Genomic DNA, 23,404 nt, shown 5'->3' with positions numbered 1-23,404 from the left:
AGCTGTTAACCCCCAGAGCAGTGGCGGGAGTGGTGGTGGCTGGAACAGCTGACTGGTGATCAGCCCCGGTGCTGCCAGAGCAGCAGCCACCAGAACAGCTGACTGGCAGCCTGCCACCGGAGCAGTGGTCCCCAGCTCGCTGGAGCAACAGTTACAGCTGGGTTAACCCCCCGGGGGCTGAAACTTCTTTTCTGATATCAGCTGCATCCACACTAGGAGCGTTTTGCTGGTACAGTATACTGGTATATCTAGACCAGAAAAGTGCTCCTACTACAGACATGATCTAAGTGACATACCTGCAGCCCGAGCAAATTTGTTTTTCACACTAGCAACCTGTCTAACTGTAGCCCTTTCCCTCTCTTCTATAGTAGTTCCCTTCAGAGGTTTCTGCAGTGTTAATGCAGCACACATGTGAATTATTACAATTAAAAAACAAAACAAAGGTATGCTCGGATTCCCATCTCTAGCTAAACCTGTTACAACACATATTCTGACTACGTTTGCTGGCTGGTGGGAGAAACTCAACTGAGCTGTCCTAGCTTCAAGTTGCCTCATCCCAAGTGTTTCAGGTTACCAGTCTGCATGGCAGCTGTATTGTTTTTGTTTGTTTGTTTTGGTAAACCTAAGGTTCCAGCAACCTCCCTTTCTGCCTCAGAGATTTTAATCCTTAATTGCTGAACAATAAACACCACAGTATAACTGCAGAAACAGAAGTTTCACCTAGAGCAAGAAATGGTTGGCATGTTCATCTTGCTGAATGCAGAGCCAAACTGGCACACTGATTTCTGCAGATCCTTATGAGAAAGTCCCTTTAATAGGAATTACACCAATAGGAAGCTATAGAAATTACACTACAAACCTATAGAAATTAAGAGAGAATTTTAGGCTCTAGGACCCTTCTGTTTAGTTTTCTTAGGCCCAAGTGCAAAACCCCTGCATTAAGGTGAAAGGTAATTATTGTTGTGTCATGCTAGCCACCAGAAAAAGGGTGGGAATGTTTCTTTGGGACAGAGAGAAATAGGATAGAGGAGTTCCTAGAGGAAAACCATAGGACCAGTCAATCTCGGGAAAGCTTAGGCTGAGTTTTGTGGAAGACTCGTTGAAAATTTTCAAAATTTGCAAGTTTAACAAATTACCAGAAAGCGGGGATGAGTTTGGGCACTAAATCAGGGTCTGTGTACTCTGTTGAGGAGCAGGGAGGGACTAAAATCATTTACAGGATGTTATCCTTTCTATAGACATTTTTTAAAATCATCCCATAGATTTCTAAAGGTTGGTTAGTAAATTGTACATAAAGGTTATCAATCCCTTTTGAATTCTGTAGGACTTTTCCATAAGCAATTATAATGGGGAGTGCTTCACATCCTCAACATGTAGAACAGGAAGTGGCTTGAGGGATTGCCGTGCAGGAAAGCAGCTTTTATAGAAGCTGCAATGTTCAAAGGCACATGAGTACATTTTAAAAAGTGAATTTTAGTGATTATAGGTGCTGAATTAAGAGCCCCAGAATGTGACATTCTCTAGTGAATACACAGTGTGAGCAGTGGCAGCAGATGGTTAACCTTTTTCTAGCCTAATGCACCCTGTTGATTCTCAGCAGGAAGGCCCACCTTTAGAGGCAAGACAACATGGTCCCATTTGCTTATTCCTTGGAGTCTCTGTTGACACTGCCAGTCAGTGCCTTTTGAAATAGTAAGTTAGTAATATAGACACTTGTCCATTATGGAATGAACAAAAGACAGCATTCATTTCACTGGTCCCAATACCAATGTACTGTGTTATCTCACATGATGCATTCCCCTCAGCCCCATCTGCTTTTTGATGAGAACTCTTTGTTCCCCATCTATAACCCACTGCTTATTCACTGTATCATAATATCTAGAATCATCTTTCTCTCAGTGCATCTTTGTGTGGTGCTATGTTGAACATGAAATTGTGTCTACAGCCCTCCCTGTATCCAATGCATCTGTTGTTGATGAGAAAGTTAGTGTAGCATGACTTGTGTTTCACGGATGCAAGGCAGCAATCATGTAATGCTTCCTCTTCTCCATACCTCTGTGTTCCCCTCTTACGTTTTTCCAGAGAATTAAGAGCCACAGAAGTCAGGTTATCTTGGCTTATTCATTTCCCCTTATTTTTAAAGATTTGAAAAACATGACCCTTCCTCCAGACCCTTAACTGAGAGCCACCATTTGTCAAATATTTTTGGTAGCACTTCTACAATTTAGTAATATTGCACATCTACAACACCTTTCATCTTAGGATCTCCAAGCACTTTACAAACATTAATTAATTAAGCCTCACAGAATGCATGTGAAGTAGATATATATCATTCTCAGTTTGCAGACAAGGAAACTGAAGCACAGAGAGGTGGCGTATGACACAGTCAGGAACGGCAGTCAAGACTTACAACTCACAGGCCCCTGTTGTTAAAATCCAACAATACTTCCTTTTTTTCAGTGTTCCCTAAATGCTTCTCACCTCCTCCAGAACCTACTCGAGGACAGTCATAGTCATTAAAAGGGAGATTTTCAAAGGGGTCTAAGATAGGTAAGCACCCTGCTCCCACTGAAACTGAATAGGATTTGGGGCATCTAAATCATTTAGGCTCTTTTGAAACTCCCAGCCTTAGTTCAATAATATAATCCTTCATTATTCTCCTTGCTAGAAGTTATATCTACATCTTCCATTTTGCACCTGCACCCTCTTCTACTGCCTCTCCTATTAAAAATATAACTGAAATATTTAAGAGTGTGACCATTTTTGAGTCCTTGGTTATTTCCCTTTTCCATAGGTCACAAGCTGTCCTCTTTGGATTGCCTTCTCCCTAGAATATAATTTGAAAATGTTATTTACTGACTAAAAAGAATTCCTTGTATTGTTATGACAAAGAAATACATGTTCATGAACTATTAACATGCACACCTGATAGAATACAGAAAAGTCATATAAGAAAAATATACCTGGGACCCTCCAAATCATTAACAGCACAGAGCTTAAGAGTAATTAGGCATCAAAGAAACCAGAATTGCAGAGAGTTTTGTGTAAGAGGACGGATGGCAATGAATTCAAATAGTTTTGTCCGCATTAGAAAGGCAACCCTGTGAACTGGCATCACCTCAGGGCAGGGTAGGGAAACCAGATTGCTCAGTAAGGCACTGGACTGTCCCTGGAGCCTGATGTCCTCTGGCTTCAGAACAGGGGCAGCATATAGTTCTTCACATACTGCCCTGCCAAGATGCCTCAACCCTCACCTGTTCTACGTGTGACCTGGAAGTTCGTTCACCTGCAATGACTTCAAAGCCTCTGACCTTACTGCTGAGGCTCCCTGAAAGGCTGCTAACCAATAACAGTGATGGTGTTTTTTATGATACGGATATGAGGCAACTCGGAAATGGAAGTTACTTATTGAAGAACCTCCAGTTACAAATATGTGTGGACCCTATCTGTAGTCCACATGTGGCTATGCGTGTGCACCATACACCTGAGATTGGAGATTTCTGGCAAGTAGTGTTTGTTAGTCTGCGCCTGCACAGTTACTCCCCTTGTGCTCTAAACTGATAATATAAGGGGCAGTGCAGAGTGACACCTCTCCAGTTCCTCTTCTTATCGCAAATCAAATAAGATCCAAAGCAGAGGGGAAGGAGGACAGGTAATGGAATACAGATAGGGACCACACATCTTGAAGAACCTCCAGTTACCTCTATTTCTTCTTTGAGTGCTGGTCCCTGTGTGTATTCCACATGCGGATGATGGATAAGCAGTATTTCAAGAGAAGCGGGCTGAGAGGATGCAGTTGGTATAGGTGCTTGTAACACTGCAGTTCCAACAGCTGTATCTGCAGAGGACAGTTGAACTAATGTGTAATGCTTTGTGAATGTATGAATCTACAGATATCCACGATAGGTACCTCTCAAAGAGACGCTGTTGAGGTTGCTTGTGCCCTAATGGAATGGTCTCTCACCCCATCCAGGGGAGGAATATGCATTAATTAGTAACAAAGGATGATGCAGCCAGAGATCCACTTAGAGAGTGTCTGAGCAGATAATGCCTTCCTCATGACTGTTCCACTATAGTGACAAATAGCCTTGGCGATTTTCTAATCAGTTTTGTCCTTTGCAGGTAGAATGCCAGAGTTCATCTGACATCCACAGAGTGAAGTTTCCTCTCCTCGTTGGAAAAATACTGGTAAGTGGATAGGTTGATTGATGTGAAACTCCAAAATGACTTTAGGGATGAATCGCAGGTGCAGGCAAAATAAAACGTTCTCTTTATGAAAAACAGTGTATAGCAGGTATGCCAGGAGTGCTCCCAATTCACTCATCCTTCTAGCTGACGTGATGGCAACTAAAAAGGTGTCTTCATGGAAGCTAAAACATGGAATATGTGGCCAACGGTTCAAATGGTGGTTTGGTAAGTACTTACTGTATGAGGTTGAGATCCCATTGTGGTGCAGGTTTCACCAGCGGTGTCAGGGTCCTAACTAGGCCCTTCATAAATCTAATTGTTGCTGGGTGAGTAAAAATGGAGTTTCCCTCTACTGGCAGATGGAAGGCACTGATTGCTACTAGACGGACCTGCAGGGGACTAATGGAAAACCTTGAAGTTTTCAAGGACAGGAGATAGTCTAATATAGCGGGGATACCTGCAATTTCTGGAGATGACTAATCACATTATCCCCAGGTAGAGAAACACCTTCATTTAGCCAGATAACATTTTCTGGTTGAGACTTTCCTACTTTGATTGAGAATAGACTAAACAGTTTATGAGCACGAACATTCTAGGTCTGATGCCCATCCAAATACCAGGCCATGAGGTGAAGCGGGCCTGGGTTGGAATGTCTGATCTTTCCATTCTACTGGGTTAATATATACAGGGAGGGTTGGATACTGATGGGACAACAGGTTGACATTCACAGAAGGTCCAGAAACCAGAACTGTCTGGGCCAGTTGGGCGCTATGAGAATGACCGAAGCTTTGTCTCAGTGATTCTTCTATAGAGCTTGTGATAGCAGAAGAACGGGAGGAAAGGCATATCTGAAATAGTCTGTCTAGGATAACAGAATGGCATCATCCCTGGAACCATGGCCCCGAGCTGCCTTGCAGCAGTAAGGGGGGAACTTCTTTTTCATTTGGGACACATACAGATCCCAGGAAGGTGTTTCCCACTGTATAAAGATCTCGTTTGGGAAGGAACTGTGTATCTCCCTCTCATTATCTGTGGAGAAGTACCTGCTGAAATTGCCCACTAAACAATTCTGTGCACTAGGGAGCTATGAAGCCAACAGAGATATGTGGTTGCTGAAGCACCAGTTCAGACAATTGACTACTTCTAAGCAGAGAGAAAGGAATTTTGCTCCATCTTGTTTATGTAAAAGACCGCTGTCATATTGTCTGACATTTGGACATGGCGGGACCAAATAAGTGAGAGGAATGTGTTGCAAGCTAGACGAACTACTCTTAGCTCTAGTTGATATCGATCCTGGTCTCCCGAGGATGCCAAATGGCCTTGTGCATTGTGGTTGTCCAAATGAGCTCTCCAACCAATAAGGGATCCATCTGTGATAATGGTCACAAAGGGTGTGAGTGTGATGTGTTCCAGGTTAATCCACCAGGCAAGTGAAGTGATAACCCTAATGGGAACAGTTACTTTGATGTTTATGTGGTCTCTGTCTGGTAAGTAGATGGACCAGAGCCAGACCTGTAAGCAGTGTACATGAAGACTGGTGAAGAGTGTTATAGAAGTACATGATGCCATGGGGCTTAGTAGAGAAAGGCAGACCGACCGTGGTTGTGGTCTGAAAGTGACTTTCTTATAAAATTGTTCATGGTCTAGAATCTTTCTCTAGGGAGGTAGGCCCTTGCTAAGATCAAGTCTAGGGTCGCTCCTATAAACTCTATAGTGGGAGTCAATGTGGAGTTTTCTTTGTTCACGCAAATTCCCCAGGCTGCCAGAAGATGGAGCAAGAACAAAGTCACCAACTGGACTTCCCTGACTGGAAAGACCTATACAAAGCCTGTCATCCAGATATGGAAAGACTATAACGTAGCTATGACATATGACTATGAAGTAGCTATGACGTTTCATTTGGGTGGCCACCATTGAGAAGACCTTCGTGAAAACCCTGGGTGTTGTTGCTAGCCCAAAAGGGAGTACTCTAAATTGGTAGTGTTCTTGTCCTACCAGAAACCTGACAAACTTCCTGTGGGATGGATGACTGTCCACATGAAAATAAGAGTCTATCATGTCAAGAGATGTGAACTGCATTTCCTCCTGTAGGGAGGGAATTATTGATGTCAGCATAACAATTCAGAATTTTGATTTGTGAATAAAAACATTTAATTGCCAAAAGTTAAAAATGGGTTTTTATCCTCCATTTTTCTTGGGGACTAAGAAATATGGGGAGTAGAACCCCTTCCCTCTGTGTTAAGGCAGATCCCTGCTGCACGGGGCCAGGTAGGTGCCCTGGAGCTTGCGGGGCCGGGTGGCTGCCCTGGATCTTGAACCCCCACTGCATGGCTACCCTGGACCCCCACTGTGTGGGTCCAGCGGGATGCCTGCCCCGGAGTTTGCGGGGCCAGGCAGCAGGTGCTTGCGAAGCTGGGCAGCAGCCCTGGAGATTGTGGGGCTGGGTGGTGCCCCAGACCCATGACCTCGCAAGGCCAGCTGGAAGCCCCAGAGCTCCAAGGGCCGGGCAGCTTCCCTTGGACCCCCAACCCCATGGGGCCGGCCGGGAGCCCCAGATCCCTGCTGCACGGCTGCCCCAGATCCTGTGGGGCCAGACAGCAGCCCCTGACCTTAGATCCCTGCCATGCGGCTTCCTCGGAGCGTGTGGGACCAAGTGGGTGCCCCGGACCCCTGACCCTCGAGGCTGGTCAGGAGCACCAGACCCCCGCCACATGGCTACCCCTGACCCCCGCTGTGCGGGTTAGCCGGCTGCCCACCCCAGATCCCCGCCACACAGCTGCCCCAGAGTTTGTGGGGCCAGGCGGCAGACCTCAGACCTACGCTGCACAGGGCCGAGTAGGTGCCCCAGACCCCTGACCCCGCAAGGTCATCTGGGAGCCTTGGACCCCCACCATGTGGCTGCCCTTGACCCCTGCCATGCAGGTCAGCTGGCTGCCCACCCTGGACCCCCACCACGCAGCTGACCAAGAGCTTGCGGGGCCCGGCAGCAGCCCCGGACCCCCACCCCCATGGGGCCACACTGCAGCCCTTGGACCCCATCCCTGCGGGGCCGGCTGGCAGCCTCGACCCCGCACCCCTGTCATGCAGGGTGGGCCAGCAGCTCTGACCCCGATCCCACCGTGCTGGGCAGCGGGGCAGCCCAGACCCCACCGCACCAGGCAGCCAGAAACCCATACCCTGCCACACGGACTGGCCTTTAGCACAGAGTTGAGCTGGGCCGGGCCACAGCTGTATGCTAACTGGGCCACATGCGCCCCATGGCCTGCTGGTTGAGAACTGTAGCTCTAGATGCAGTGTCAGCTGCATCCACTGTCTTCCTCAAGACGGCCAAGAGTTGGCCACTATCCTCTTGAGGGAGATTATCTTCTGGTAATTGTTGAAATCATATTTTGCTAACAAAGCTTGATAGTTAGTAATACAGAACTGAAGACCTGTAGAAGAAAACACCTTCCCCCTCCCTGGAAGCCTATCTCACCACCCAGGCAAACTGGATTCAGTGATAACTGCTCACCTACACCAAAGATCACAAAATATTTAGGTTACTTCCAGTCCTAAGGGACAATCCACATACCTCAGATCGCTTTGTATTTTAGATCTCACACCAAAGTCAACGCCTATAGCCAATCCTGTAATAAACTAACTAAAGGTTTATTAATTAGGAAAAAGAAATGAGAGAGTTATTTATAGGTTAAAACAAGCAAGCATACACATAACAATGAGTTACCACCTATGGTTCCTAAAGACAAGAGATGAAGTAATCTGTCCATTCAATATATCTTTCAGGGAGGATGCAGGGGTAATCCCTGGGGTCTGTGCCTTAGTTTAGTCTCTCTGGCCCTGTAAGAGTTCAAACAGCAAAAAGATGAAAATTTTTCTTGTGACCCTGTTTTATCTTTTACATTTAGCCTTCCAGTCCATGAGAAGAGCTCCTTTGAATGTAGTATATCCAAGGTGTGACAGGGCCATTCACCCTTGAATTGTGATGTTCCTTAATGGTTCCAAACATTCGGTTAGCTTTTTTGACTGCTGCTGCACACTGAGTAGATGTTTTCAGGGTATGATCCACGATGACACCAAGATCTTTCTTGAGTGGTAACTGCTAATTTAGACCCCCATCGTTTTATATGTATAATTGGGATGATGTTTTCCAATGTGCATTACTTTGCACTTATCAACACTGAATTTCATCTGCCATGCTGTTGCCCAGCCACCCAGTTTTTTCAGACACCTTTATAACTCTTCAGTCAACTTTGGTTTTAACTATAGTATGTAATTTTGTATTGTCTGCGAATTTTGCCACCTTACTTCCAGATCCCCCCTTTTCCAGATCATTTATGAATATGTTGAACAGCACTGGCCCCAGTATAGATCCTTGGGGAACCCTGCTATTTACCTCTCTCCACTGTGAAAACTGACCATTTATAGCTTCCTTTTTTGTCCTATTTTTAACCAATTACTGATCCATGAGAGGACCTTCCTTTTTATCCCATCACTGCCCACTTTGCTTAAGAGCCACAGGTGTGGTACCTTGTTAAAGGCTCTCTGAAAGTCCAAGTACACTATATGAATTGGTTTCAGAGTAGCAGCCCTGTTAGTCTGTATTCGCACAAGTACTCCTTTTCTTTTTATATGAATTGGATCACTCTGGTCCACATACTTGTTGTCCCCCTCAAAAATTCTAATAGATTGGTGAGGCATGATTTCCCTTTACAAAAGCCATGTTGGCTCTTCTCCAAAATATGTTAATCTATGTGTCTGATAATTCTGTTCTTTACTAAAGTTTCAGCCAATTTGCCTGAAGTTAAGTTTGCTGGCCTGTCAGGATCACCTCTGGAGCCCTTTTTAAAAATTGGTGTCAAATTAGCTATCCTCCAGTCATCTGTTACAAAGGCTGATCTAAGCGATATCTTACTGTGACGGGGTGTCCACCCCAAACAAGGCCTGAAAGGGTTAATGTGGCTAAGTGGGCCAATTAACTTCTTATGCTGCACCTGGAGGAGCAGCCAGGGAGCAATGAGGACTAATTAGCGATGGTGCTTAGCTGGACAGGAATAGGAGGGCCCTGTATAAAGCCCAGTAGCAGAGAGAAGAAGGGCCATGAAGCAGGAGCAGCTGAGTCCCGAGAGAGCAAGACTGAGAGTAACAGGCTGCAACTGCAGGAAGGGATGTCAGCCTGGCAGAGCTAATCCCCTGGTGCAGCCAGAAGGAGACGTTCCAGCAAGGAGTAGAGCAGCCTGTGACAATTACATACCACAGTTAGTAGTTCTGCAATTTCAAATCTGAGTTCCTTCAAAACTCAACAACATATGCAGGGAGCAGATTAAGCACTTCGGTCCTGCAACCAAGTACTGGGTATTATGCTTTTTTAACAATTGCTCATCAACCCTTACTATACCTAAATTATGGCAACAAGCCCGTGTAATAGCTCTATTGAAGCCGGAGAAGGATGCATCTGATCCAAAGAACTTCAAGGCAATATCAATCCTATGCCACCTTTAGGAACTTTATGAACGTCTTATTCTCAATCACCTCTCCCCTCATATTGAACAGCATCTAATACCAGAACAAGCCAGATTTAGTCCTGCACTGGCCAAATATTAAATATCACCCAGCACACAGAAGATGGGTTCAAGAGAGGGATGATGACAGGCGCTGTGCTCGTAGACTTATCAGTGGCATACAATACAGTCAGCCACCAAAACCTGCTTGGCAAATTCTACAATATGATTAGGGCCCTACAAAATTCACGGCCGTGAAAAACATGTCATGGACCATGAAATCTGGTCTCCTCCGTGAAATCTGTTCTTTTGTGTACTTTTATCCTATAATATATAGATTTCACGGAGGAAACTAGCATTTCTCAACTTGGGGGTTCCAACCCAAACGCAGGCTTTGGGGGGTCACCAGGTTATTGTATGGGGGTCGCAGTATTACCACCTTCTGCACTGCCTTTAGAGCTGGGTGGCTGGAGAGCAGCGGATGCTGACTGGTTGCCCAGCTCTGACGGCAACACCGCACCCAGCACAGTGCAGAAGTAAAGGCGGCAATACTATACCATGCCATCCTTATTTCTGCAGTAAAGGTGGCAATACTATACCATGCCACCCTTATTTCTGCAGCTGTCTTCAGAGCTGGACTCCCAACCAGCAGCCGCAGAGCTTCCTGAAGTTCCTTGAGGTGGGTCTGACCCGTCCCCAGTGGAAGCCCCTGCAGTCTGGACAATAGCAACAGCAGGAACCCGGCATATGGTAGGAGCCCTTGGCCAGGGTGCCCCCAGCCCTGCCCCTCCCCGGTTCTGAGCCCAGCACCCCAGCTGTGTATGTCTTGGGGGGGGAGGGGGTGTGACCACGGAAACATTCCCCACCCTCCGACCACAGTACCCTGGGTGGTCACCCACATTGCCCACCTATAAGGCTGGCCCTGCCCCTCCCAAAATTGAGGATCCCCCCATATCATGCCACCCTCACTTCTGTGCTGCTGCTGGCAGTGGTACTGCCTTCAGAGCTGGGCAACCAGCCAGCAGCCACTGCTCTCCAGCCACCCAGCTCTGAAGGCAGTGCCGCCACCAACACAGCACAGAAGTGAGGGTGGCAATACTGTGACTCCCTACAATTGTCTTGTCCCCCCTCCCCCCTGCAATCCACTTTTTGGATTGGGACCCGTGGTTACGACACTGTGAAATTTCAGATTTAAGTGTCTGAAACCATGAAATTTATGATTTTTAAAATCCTATGACTGAAATTGACCTGAATTTGGTAGGCCCCTAGATATGATGCACGACTACCATCTAGTGCAGCTCATGTGATCTCTTCTGGAGAACAGATGTTTTTACGTAGAACTGTGCAAGAAACAGAGCCGCTGGAGACAACAATGAAATGGCTTCCCACAGGGCAGTGTGCGAGCACCAACCCTCAACATATATATCAAAGACCAGCCCATACAGAGCGACATGAGGAGTTTCATATACGCCTATGATCTATGCATCACGTCACAGGAGAAGGACTTTGCTACTACTGAGAACAGACTGTCATGTGCATTGAGCAACCTCTCAGCTTATTACGTAAGAACCAGGTTCGCACCAACCAGACCAAGACAGAGGTGACGGTTTTTTACCTATGCCATTGAGAAGCCAAGCAGAAACTAAACATCACTTGGGATGGGATCCCACTGGCTAATCACCCAAACCCTGTCTATGTGGGGGTGACATTGGACACAACACTTTTCTTCAAAGCACATGTAGAAAAGATGGAAGGGAAAGTTAGTGCCCACAACAACATCCTCTGAAAGTTGGTCACCTCAAAGTGGGGAGCTAATCCAGCTACTTTGCGAACCACTGCTATTACCATTTGCTACTCTACAGCAGAGTATACATGTCCACTGTGTGAACAATCTGTCTACACTAAGAAACTAGACCTTGTTCTAAATGACAGTTGTCATGTAATAACTGGAATTCTAAAGCCAACACCGAAGGATAGCCTGTACTTACTGGCTGGCATTACACCACCTGATATCAGGAGGAAGGTAGCAAGCCAAAGGGAAAGATCATGACAGATGGCAAGGCACGGTTGAGGTTATGGAATAAAAGACTACATGAAGTCGGACACACTGAAACAGATCTGAAACCCCAGGAGGATCTTCCCAGAGGGGCCAATAAACACTGGTCAATGTGGCGATGCCTGAACCGCCTGCGTATGCAAACTGGTGGATCAAAGACTATCATGAACGAATGGGGCTAACTCTAATGACAGGAATATATGTGAGTGCAGTGAATTGCAGATCATGGAGGACCTGCTCATTTGCTGACTCCTTGGGGAGACCTGTATGAAGGAGGACCTTGCTGCAGTGACAGAAAGAGCCATTGCTTGTGAGTAATTCTGGAAAAAACCTCTAGTTTGTGACAAGGACACGAGAAGAAGACTGTGGTGGATTTCTCTGGTATTTTCCTTCCTCAACTATGTTAAATTTAATTACATTATGATTGCTATTACTGAGCAGTTCAGCTATATTCACCTCTTGGACCAGATCCTGTGCTTCACTTAGGATTAACTCAAGAATTGCCTCTCCCATTATGGGTTCTAGGACTAGCTGCTCCATGGAGCAGTCACATTCATGGTGTCTAGAAATTTTATTTCTGCATTCCATCATGAGATGTATCCAGTCAATATGCGGATCACTGAAATCCCCCTTTATTACTGGGTTTTTCTGGTTTTGTAGACTCTCTAATCTCCCTGGGCATTTCACAATGACTATCAGCATCTTGGTCAGGTGCTTGGTAGTATAGTCCTATTGCTATACTCTTATTATTCAAGCACAGAAATTCTATCCATGGAGATTCTGTGGTACAGTTTGGTTCATTTAAGATTTTTACTATATTTGACTCTGTTTTCTTTCACATACAGTGCCATACCCCCACAAGCATAACCTACTCTGTCATTCCTACGTATTTTGTATCCTGGTATTATCGTTTCCCATCGATTATCATTGTTCTGTCAGGGGACTGGTTGTAGGCGGTCAGGCCTAGTGCTCAGAGCAGGAGTCAGGCCGAGTGATTGGAGTCCAAATACCAGAGCCAAAGGTTGAGAGAGTTGGAGTCAGGAATCAGAGCCGAGGGTCGGAACCGGATTACCAGGGAAGGCAGGAACAGGGTTGGTTCTGAGGCAGGAGCAAGGCTAGGACAGGACTAGAACAAGACTGAGTGCAGGGCAGGATCTGGACTGGAGCCATGGAGGAGTAAAGCAGGAGCAGGGATTGTCAAGAGACAGCTGGGAGGCAGAGAGTCCGTGGGCATGTGCATTGAGCAGCCAGCCAGCTACCGCTGCTGCTGAGCTTAAGAAGTGACCCGCTGATTTCCTCAGCCAAATCAGGCAGGGTGGTCCGTCAGACAGCCTAGCTGACTCACTAGGATGTCAGGAGTACCGAGCAGGTGCAGCTGTATGGCCTTACTCCTGACACGTTCCACCAAGTTTCTGTAATGCCTGTTATAGCAATATACTTATTTCACAGCAGGCCCTCAAGCTCACCCATCTTAGTATTTAGACTCCTAGCATTTGTATACAAGCAGTTAGTTCAAATTTGTCCATATTTAGTTGTCTGCCTTCATGTGATGTACTTGAATGGGACTCTTTTTTTATTTGACTGTTTCTCTTCAGTTCCTACCTGTAATTTATCGACTTCTATCGCTTCCTCTTTACTAGGATATAGAGCACCCCCTTTTTAATACATCTTCCCCTAACTGACATCTCTGTCCAAGCCATCTAAAAAACAGCAACAGAACAAACAAACAAGTCCTCAGTAACATCCTAAGTGAGCTGGTTGTACATCTCCTTAAAGGACACAACAGTTCTGGCACTAAATGACTTTGCACTAAATGCATCTTTTCATTTATATTCCTCCTTAAACACTTCTTCCATGAAGTCTTCCAACAATAACCCATACAGGAAAGAAAGTCATCACAGTGTGAGTGGACTTTTCATGGATCAGCTAGTGCACAAGGTATCCAAACTGTATTGTGCGTCCACTTTAATATATAAACTCCTTGGAGCTGGGAGCATCTTTCCCACCCTGTCAGCACAGTGCAGAGCATGCCAATGATGGTGATGATCAATAGATAATAAATATTATTTAACTATTCCTCTTCTGGTGAGGCCCACAAAGAGAGAAGAAATTCAAGTAATGAGAGAGAAAAATAAAAATACTGTAATAGAAGAATCTCAAGATGTGCCCATAACAAACCTACATAGTATAGTATTTTAGTATAGTATAGTATAGTATTTTAACTATTTTCTTTCCTATTGCCCTCCTCCACATAGCAATCCCCATTGCTTGCTACTCCCATTCTTTGTCACATGTCCAAAATTAGATTATAATCTCCCTGGGGCAGAGGATGTGTTCTAGTAGTTCTGTTGAGTGCCCAGTACATTCTGAGAGCTACTGAATTAATCAGGAACTGAAATCCAGAAGCACTAATTTCCAGATTGTAGAACTGACCAACAGTGGTTCCTATTAGCATTTCATATTAAGGGTGATAGTTGATATGTCTGAATATTGTTCAAGCATTTTCCTTCTCTCTGATGCTGTGCAATTCTTGTCATACTTTTGAACTTATTGATTCCATTTCTAAAGTCTTCTTCAGTAGTTTAACTCAAGTGTAGAAACAGCACATGTATCCAGGTCTCCATTACCTGCGTTAGGTAGAGTAGGTGTTTAGATTCTTGTCTCTTCTTTTTTGGGCATCCAACAATTCCTTTTCCATGTAAACTGAGACCTTTCCTCCTACATGATAACTCCTCTTTCCTGTTTAAAAAATGGGTTTCCTTGTTATCTTTTCACTTCCTATTAGATTCATGCCTGTATAATTTAGGGATTGTACTTCAACTGATGGTTATTGTCTTTTTATGTGTTACAAATGTGAGAATGCTTGTAGTCCCAAGAGAGCTCACAGTCTCCCAGCCCAGAACTAATTTGCAATAGAAAGTCAACATATTATAAAATATTTCTCTTTTCAGTTTTATCTTGAGAATCGAATTTTTCCTAGGCAGTTAACAGATTGAACAAACGAACACATTATGTTTTCTCTTGCAATTCATGGATGCATGTGAACCATATATAAAAAGAAAAAAAAATACCTAAAATGACACAATACTGTCCAAATCCTGTGAGGTGCTGAGTACTGTCAGCTCTCATTGCAGTCAGTTACAGTTAAGGGTGCTCATTACCTGGCAGGATCAGACTCTTAAAATGTAAGAAAACGATACTTAAAGTCCACTGCATACTAATGTATTATACACAACAACTTTCTTCCTTCCTTTGTATATAGTGGACATGGATCCAGATCAGATGACCGGTTCCAATCACCTTGGAAAATGGGGGAAGTTCATATCTATATCTGACCTTTGCAGTTTGGGCTGATAACTAACATAAATTAAATGAATGTGTAATATTTGCATATTTTCCACTCTTTTTTCCCCTCAGGGGAAATGCCTCATAGTCAAAAATAAAGTCCCAGAGTTGCTGCAACAGCGTCATGTTCTCTAAATACAGTTTCTCCCTTCACATATTTTCCACACTATAGTCCCAATTTCTCCTCTCCACACTAAAAATACTTTCTATAACTCTTATCTATAGTACAACAATCCTCCTGTGAGTTGCAAGCATTAGATCCAATAATCTGATTGATTTCTTCGGGTTTGTGTTTTCATTTTGACAAAGAGCCTACAAAAAAGTGGACATGTGTACAGTGACGCACAGGGAAGCAGTGCCAGAAAGCTGTGTGAGTAAGCAGTGTCAAAGGACTGTCCAGTGATACGTACAGGGGAGACATAAGTGCACTGGGAAGTGCATGAGAGACAATGGATTGATGGGCACTAATGTAGGAATACGCAGTGAACTCATTAGGATTATACCCAGTGAATATCAAACAAACCCCTGAAGTTCCTGGGGCTGCTGCCTGGAACCAGCTCCACATTCTCTATTGCCCTAGTGCCTCTGGGGCCACTGTTCAGGCCAAACCTGCTATTCACTATTATCCCAAATCCCCAGGGCCATTGCCCAGACCAAGCCCCACATTCTCCATTACCCTTAAACACCCGAGGCCAGACGAAGGCCCATATTTTCCTACAAACAGTGGCTTACTGTTTTGAATATAAACCTCACTCTTGTTACCATCGGCAGCGCCCACTTTTGTGGAGCTGACGTTTGAATGGCGCCTGTTGACAAGGACACATGGCACACAGGTTAAAAAAAATAAAATAAAAAAAGCATTATTGCTACAAAGGTATTTATTAGCAAGGTAAAAGTAACAAAGAAGGGTTGTGAACAGCACCAGTGTTTTCGCCCTCCCCGACCACAGGCAGACATAACAGAGAAAAGGAAGCCTCCCTAGAGAGCAGGAACAGTCAATCACTTCACCAACAGATACAGCAGAAAAGCAAACAGTTCCATTGACACAGAAAGCAGGTGAGCACCACAGTGCAGCTAACCTAACCGAATCCTCCTAACAAACGTGGCAAAAGCCAAAGCAAAAACACAACTGACCTGAGTGCACGTAAAGCAAGCCAGGAATACTGTACCAGGCCTGCTGCAGCAATGCCGAGGGTCTGCCTAGGAGAGAGAGAAAATAAAATAAAAAACCATAACAAACAGCAAGAGAGATCCCCAGTCAGCAGAGATTTTAACAGCCGCATGACAGGCAGGCAGCATTTTGTCAGCAAGGCAACAACCGGCCGGATGATGACATTTGCAGCAACACAGGAGAGCGAGAGAGATCTAAAAAGCTCTTTTCCCTTGTTCAGAATTTCCACTGTGACTTGATCAATTGCATCCTTTCCTTGTTCACGTCTAATTGGCACAAAGGATCCCACATTTGTGCTGTTTACTGCATTCAAAGAGGGGAAATGAGGCTTTTGCCAGAGAGAAAAAACCCCATTACCTCCCTACAATCGGCCATTACAGGAAGAAGCAAAGGAGAGTTTTACGACAGCTCCCAGCATTCTTACTGCCTACAACTCCCATACTGCACACGCTCAACTCCACTGTTAACCCTTTTGTTACACTCAGACAACTTTGTGCCACCAAAGCTACACTAAGAAAAGGAGTACTTGTATACTTTCCTCCTCTACCACAATGTATAGCCAGCAGCTAACATATGGTACAATAACAACAGACATTATGTTAGCTTTCTCCACTCCAACACATACACATAACAGGACTCCTTGATCATTTTAGTGGAAAAGGCTATTTTAAGATTCTTCAGAACAATAACAGATCTGCAAATGCAGTCATCAAATGTTTATTATGAATTGCACATTCAAGTTTAGTCTTTTTCTAACTAGCTAATTTTCTTGCAGATTTCTACATTTCTGCAGTACAGAGTTGCTGGTCACTATTATTATTATTATTTATTTTACCTTTTCTCTGTAACTTAGAAAAAGCAGATGAAAGATCTCCTCCTACCTACATGCATTTTTCTACATTTCAAAAGACAAATTCTAATAGATACATTAACAGAAAAATATCCTTATAACCCAAAAAGCCTTTTGTGACAAAACTAGTAAAAGATACTGTATTTTTCCGCAATGAAACTGATGGGAAACTCTGTCATACTGTCATGTTTCTCTCTGTCTTTTTCTCTGCCTCTCTCTCTCTATATATCACATATATGCATTCAAGATACGTATCACTAACACTTGTAGCAGTTGTTCAGCTCCTTCTGTTTTAAAATGAGCAACAAACTATGTGTATACGAATCATCTATTGAAAATTGAAAAATAAACCACAAGACTAGAACCGGTTAATAAAATAACTAATGGGGGGGGGGATGGAAATGTTAATTCATGAAATAGATCCTTACAACAAGAATTCCTGGATTTTAATTAAAATCAGATTTTAAAAAATCCCTGTTAACTTTCTATAAATATGGTTTATTTGAAATAATTTTAAAAAGAACATTGTACAGCAAATGCAAGTCAAATGGTTCTAATTTGTAGTGCTACAAACTGTAACATGCTCAGACGTGTAACTGCCTGACAGACTACACAGAAATCTGGTTTATGCTCCAATCTCTGAAACAAATGCAAATATCTAAAAGCAGTCTGCTATTTCTCCAAAATTAAAATCCCAGGTAAAACATACTGACTGCCAGATTTTTTCATACAAAAACTTCACTTTCAAAAACAAATCACTACAAATTTATTATTTATTTTAAACCATAAACAATACAGATGAAAGAAGCATATGGATGTTTTCTTTTCTTTTTTTAAAAAAATCCGTCAATGATAAACACACATGTACTCTCCTAAAAAGTTTAATTTCAAACATCTTCTTTCAAACCTAAATCAGCGAACAGCTTTAACCAAGGAAAACACAACAGGAAAAGCATTTCTCCATGATACCCTTTTCCAGACATACGCTTTATGTTTTTAAAGACAATTCACATCCACGCCATTCCAAATGGCATAAATACAATTATTTAGAATTTATTCCTCACTATAGCAATTTTTAGTTTGGTATATTTTTCAGATTTTTTATGGAAAACACAATCAATTAATAGCTATCTTTGCGTAGCTACACTGTTACCTCTTTTTGCACATCTTCTGTCTTTTACATGACCGTAAGCATTTTATAAGCATTTTACATATACACATTAAAGTAATGAGAAGGATAACACGCAACAAGAAAGGCTCAAAAACAAATTGGAAGTGTAAATGACCTTCTCCCATATTCCAGACGTACCTACAAAATCCCTGCTCACTGGTATGGGATTATATGTTCCATAATTAGGGTGGCCTTTTTATATTTTGTACTCTTTTAACCTCCCAAATTTATAGGTTTTAAAAATTGGCATGTTAAAAGGGCTTTATTTAAGGATTTCAATTAAAATAGTGTTATGTTTTGTCATATTACCATAATCCCTCTTTTAAAATCACTTAGAATTTCAGTATAACCTAATTAAGTAATTTTAAGTAAGTCTTAACCCAAATACATAGATCTAATAAAAATGTGTTCTGCAAACAGGGAAAATGGACTCCTGAAAGGGATTCTTCAGGTATGAAGAAAGATATTAAAACATTTGTCTCCCCACAAACTTTGAAATATTAACTGTTTTACAGTACCTACGTTTTAAACCCTAAATATTGATAAGAAAACCAATTTTATCAGAGGCCGAGCATACCATTTCATCGCAACTGTATTTATTTATTTATTTTACATAAGCTGCATCCTTTCTTTTTCCCTTGCAGAGAGAGAGGGAGGCTGGGGGAAGAAAAAATGCTGCAAAACCCTAACTATCTATCTCAATGGATTATTTGTTTCAAAACTCTCGTAAGAACAATTTCTACTGCTTTCAGATATTGTATATTTTACAAGTGATGATAGTTTTGTTTGGATTTTGCCTTTTAAAAGGCTTCAGAATAACATGATGGATTTTATAGATTTCTAAAATTTTAAATCTTTTTTTTTAATGCAACAAATTCCCAATTTTGGTAAATGAAATGTACTTTATGCATGTGTCTACATTATCAGAGTGGAATAAATTGTCCAAAATAGAAAGATCAAGTGAACTACTGTAATACAATAGAACGTCTAACATATTAACACAACTCCTCTCCCTGATATTAATGTTATATGATATGATTATCAAAACCAGAAAACAGTTCATGAATATAGAGTCCTCCCTGATAAAGAGGATTTCTTATTGATAAATTTGGCCTCAAGGAACCGCATTTTACACAAAATCATCCGGTCTAGCGCTTTATGTTACTCACAAACTCCTGGTTAATTTTAATTAACTGGGCTGTTTTTAAGACAAAGATCTTTCCTTCCAGTTTACCTAAACAGACTATTTTAAAATGTTTAGCACATCAAATGTATTTGTCAATATCGGAAAATTACAGAGATTTGGGAAGAACTAATTTTTTAATCTTTTTTCTAACCTAACCACAAAAGAAGAATGCATCTTTCACCAGGAATTTATTTTGTATTCCAATGTGTTCTGGGCTTGAACACACACAGTTTTAAAGTATTAAGCCATCTTCCTATAACCATATATTATTCACATGCTTTTACAGGGAAATCCAGTACGATGCTACCTTCCTTGCTGCTTTTGTGTAACTGATCAGACGTCTGAAGTACTTCATATTAATTTGTCTGCTTTGCAGCATTTTAACATCCCCCCACCCCCCACCCCCCCACACACACACAAATATTTGGATTTCTATGAAATGTCACCAGTAAACTGCAAAATCAGAAAGGCCGTAGGGTCAGGTATTATTTAACCCACAAAGAAATGCTATTTTCTCTCCATGTAAAAACATATCAGTAACAAGCAGTACCTTACAGGAGAACTGGTGCTCACCTCCCTTGACTGGTCTTCATTATGTCCAGAACAGGAGCTTTTCCACATTCCCTACAAAATAAGAGAGAACAGGATGAAATTAATGGGTGTCCAGCCCCTTTTGGGATAGTCAATAAAATTCATTCAAGTTATCTGGCCTTCGTGAGGCCACATATCTCTTGTCCTGAAAAGCATTTTTAAAGCCATGATTACATTTTAATTAAGGCCGTGAAAGAATGGTTCTGATAAGTCTGATGCAAATTTTAAATATTATCTCCATACCTGTGCAAGAGAAGTTCCACAACTCCTGAACCTGTTTAGGCATATGTGGAGGCCTGTACATTTCTGCATGCAACACTTCATCTGCATCATTAACTTCACACATCACGCCATCTCTTTATCTTAAAAAAGAAAATTTCTATTTATTTTAAATGAATTTCAAAATAATATTGGCAACTAGTGATTTCTTTGTAGAGAGGGAGGTGTGGGATATTTCCTTCCACTGCAACCTTTCCTTTCCCTGTTCTAACCCTTGAACAACTTCCCAGACAGGTAGTGTATTATCCCCTTTCCTTTCTCTGTTTTTCTGTGATTTCCATTCATATATTACGATGTACAATTTGTCCCAGCCTATAGCTTTGAGACGTTTGCGTACCTCTCTCGCCAGCAAGGAAGTTCGCAACTAAAATCACCAGTTATGCACTATTTTCATGCTTTATTTTTATTTATTTATTTAGCATTCAACATTTTAAAACAAACAGGAAAGGAAAAGTATTTAAGCCAGTGTGTATGCAATCTACAGTGCACTAAGGTTCTCAAATGACCCAATTTCAGGATATCATTTTACAAACCTAAATAAGTCACAATTTAAAATCAAATAAACATAGGATGTAAGATTTACAGCTAGACTTAATTTTTTTTAAATCACTTCTTCCATCTTTCAATGTTTTATTATCTCTCAGCCTATGTGGGTGACTGTCTTTTCATTTACATTTTCCTTTCCCATACTTCAAGGATCCTGAAAGACTGATATGCTTTATTTCATAGGTATTGGCCAATGCGAACTAAGGAAACATTTGGAACAAATGTTAGCAAACCTAAACCATTTTCTCCCCTGCCACACACACCGTTTCCCCCTCCGCATTTGATATTTGACCATTTTTTTGTATATATATGTCTCCTCTTGATCCTATTAGGCCAAACAGGAAGAATTGAGTGTCTCTCCACCATTTGCTACAGTATCTCTCCTTTCTGGATTTGACAGCTAAAATGCCCTCTACCACCTACTTCACATGTTATTGTCAAGGTAAATATTTTTCTTCTCTAGCTACCTGTTGATTATAAGAACCCATATCCTTCTGGCACAAGGTAAATCCTTTCCTGATCTAGTACTTTCTCTTACCATGGTTCTGATTTGAATGGCTGGGGAGCTTGTGGTGCAAGGCAGGAAAGGGAAAAGGGGGTGACATCAAGAGATGTCTTAAGAGCATAAGAAAATATGTTTATTAACATATTAATATGTAATATTAACATCACAAACAATATGCTGTTCATTATTTAACCTAATGTTTTAAGGACAAACTACTATTGTTGGGAAGACGGGGAGGGGAGGAATATGTTACCGGGGTCACTAATTGCACTTTTTAAATTACTTAAAGCAAAGAGGATTTACAAAATCAGATTTTCTTTTCACCGTTACCTGCTTAAGATTTACTTGGTTAGCATTTTAAACATCTGGGAGTGTGAAAGTAGCCTGTTTGGTTTTGCTTTAGCTGCTATTCAGTTTCACTTTTTTGCACTGGCCATAAAGTTTTTATTTTGGGGGTTCAACAATACTGCAGGGGAATATTTCAATATTAAAATGAGCCAATTCCATTTAAATGTGAACAAAACATTGGAAAAACATTTCCATCCATAATATAGGACATTAGGAAAACATAACTTTGGGGGCTAAAAGTAATCGACTGCATCCCTGGAAAGTGATGTTCTGGCTTTCACATATACTTCAACCTCTGGCCTGCTCCTTTGCCCATAGAAGTCAATAGGAATTGTGCCATAAACTTCACTGGCAGCAGCATCAGGTCTCTACATCTATTATATTCAGCAAAATAATTCCACATGCAAACTAACCACCTGCTCATAAAACTTAATGCTCAGCTGAACTTATTTTCCTTTTATATTTCCCTTTTCATGCACTTTTAACCGATAAATGCCTCCCTGACATTGCCCGTGTGAAATTAGAGCAAGTCTATCCCCTATGGTTTGTGATGGGGGAAAACATTACATCTCACTTCTACCAACTATGAAGAGCTAATTCTTGTGCTTGTGCCAGCCACATGCTACATGTGACTGTCGAACAGATATAGAAACATTATTGTCTTTCACCAGGATGTTGTTAACCTACATCTCCCAAATCATATACGTAATCCTCAACTCTTCAGGATCAACCTCAATTTTTTCAGAAACTGAGATTATTAAATGCAGAAAAAACATTGTTTTTTATTTATATTTTCAAAATATATCTTTCTTTCCTTTTTGCTGGTTGTTCTTCCCTTTTTACCTGTTTATGGTGTAGGCCCCCAAAACACATTGGTAAACACACATATGCATATATATGAAAATCCAGTGAAAATCTTCCCTCAGCTACGTAGGCTATGCAATTTATATCTGTGTAGGTACAGGGGTTGCTGTACCACACTGAGAGTTAATGGAAAAGATTCAGGTTCTTATAGGTACCATACAGCATAAACCTATTCATGCTTCCTTTTGACAAGGCCAATGTCCCACAAGCATATTCAGAGGCTGTCATTAGCCAGTTATGTTAATTATCGTCCTATTTGCACATCTAATGCTCATAAAAGCTTCAGTATGCACCCCCTGTGGGAGGATCTGAATCTTGGTTTATTTATTATATTATTTACATTTCCTAATATTAAAGATGTATGAAAATGGAGAATTACATTTTGAACACCCCCCTCCCCACCAGCTCACAGACACTCACTCTATTTGTATTATAGCAGACACAGGTACAACACTCTATTGGCTTTTATTATCACCTCACACATCTAGAGACGAACAGCTTCCCCAGATTGCTTTTTTTTTTTTCTGCCTCCTCCCCCAACTCCCCAGTCAGATATTTTGTGCATTTTTAGGTCATAATTCAGCAAAGTACGTAAGCATGTGCCTAACTTTAAGCATGTAAATTGACCCATGCTAACTTGGTAAATCTGCCTTGCAATGGAACACAGTTATAATGAACTGGGATCAAGTGAAAGGGTTTCTAATGAAGCATAATCAAAGTACCAAATTATTTCACATTACAACATGCACATTGCAATTCGGAGTATACTCACATGCCTCTTATACAATGAAATTCAGCTTTTGCAG

At 42.0% G+C, this 23,404-nt stretch overlaps 1 protein-coding gene across 1 annotated transcript in view; it reads right to left on the bottom strand.

Moving 5' to 3' along the window:
- The window catches only part of HSD17B12 (hydroxysteroid 17-beta dehydrogenase 12), a 184,648-nt gene extending 168,016 nt beyond the window's left edge, over positions 1-16,632 (bottom strand). Inside the window, exons 1-2 of the mRNA XM_084632583.1 lie at positions 16,616-16,632; positions 16,222-16,287 (exon numbers count right to left, since the gene is read on the bottom strand). The gene's annotated coding sequence lies outside the window, so the exon portion shown is untranslated. The remainder of the gene's footprint in view (positions 1-16,221; positions 16,288-16,615) is intronic.
- Positions 16,633-23,404: the final 6,772 nt, after the last annotated feature.

This window comes from Lepidochelys olivacea, assembly GCF_965140295.1.
Source record: "Lepidochelys olivacea isolate rLepOli2 genome assembly, chromosome: 6".
Lineage (NCBI taxonomy): Eukaryota > Metazoa > Chordata > Testudines > Cheloniidae > Lepidochelys > Lepidochelys olivacea.
The sequence above is the reverse complement of the archived record's forward strand: the minus strand, read 5'-3'. Positions and strand labels throughout refer to the sequence as shown.